The 703-nt window shown below is 44.8% G+C and overlaps 1 non-coding gene across 1 annotated transcript; it reads right to left on the reverse strand.

The window, feature by feature from the left end:
• Window positions 1-234: 234 nt before the first annotated feature.
• LOC139227224 (U2 spliceosomal RNA) lies at window positions 235-417 on the reverse strand. The gene has a single exon (XR_011587414.1). It is a non-coding gene; the product is annotated as a U2 spliceosomal RNA (small nuclear RNA).
• Between the last annotated feature and the right edge of the window lie 286 nt (window positions 418-703).

Genomic DNA, 703 nt, shown 5'->3' on the forward strand with positions numbered 1-703 from the left:
GCAAAACTCTATGGAATGATGATTTGAATAGTGCTACTGTGTACATGAAGGTGTGTATGTTGACAGGACAGTCAATGGTATCATTATTATATATGTGGCTTTCAATTTTCAGTGTCAGCTGTGGCTCAGTTGGTAGTACACTCTTTTTTTTTTTGTTCATTCTTGTCAGATCAACCCCAGCGCCAAAGATCACTTTGCGCTATTACACTTGATCTTAGCCAAAAGGCCGAGAGGGGAAGCTGCACTGTTCCTGGAAACACTGCAATACCAGGTCGATGCGTGGAGTGGACGGGGCAAGCCCCTGTTCCATCTCCCTGTTCCAAAAATCAATTTAATATTTGGTCCCCAGATAGGGGATATTAAACTGATAAGAACAGATACTACACTTGGTAGTACACTCGCCTCTGAGTAAGAAGTCACTCCAGAAACATCAGCACAAAAATCTCGGCTGACACTCTGTGCAGTGCTGAGGGAGCGCTGCACTGTCGGAGGTGCCGTCTTTCGGATCAGATGTTAAACCAAGGCCCCGTCTGCTCTCTCAGGTGGATGTAAAAATTCCCATGGCTCTATTTCGAAGAAGAGCAGAGTGAGTTCTCACCCGGTGTCCTGGCCAATATTTATCCCTCAATCAACATAATAAAATACAGATTATCTGGTCATTATCATACTGCTGTTTGTGGGAGCTTGCTGTGCGCAAATTGGC

This window comes from Pristiophorus japonicus, chromosome 16 (assembly GCF_044704955.1).
Source record: "Pristiophorus japonicus isolate sPriJap1 chromosome 16, sPriJap1.hap1, whole genome shotgun sequence".
NCBI lineage: Eukaryota > Metazoa > Chordata > Chondrichthyes > Pristiophoridae > Pristiophorus > Pristiophorus japonicus.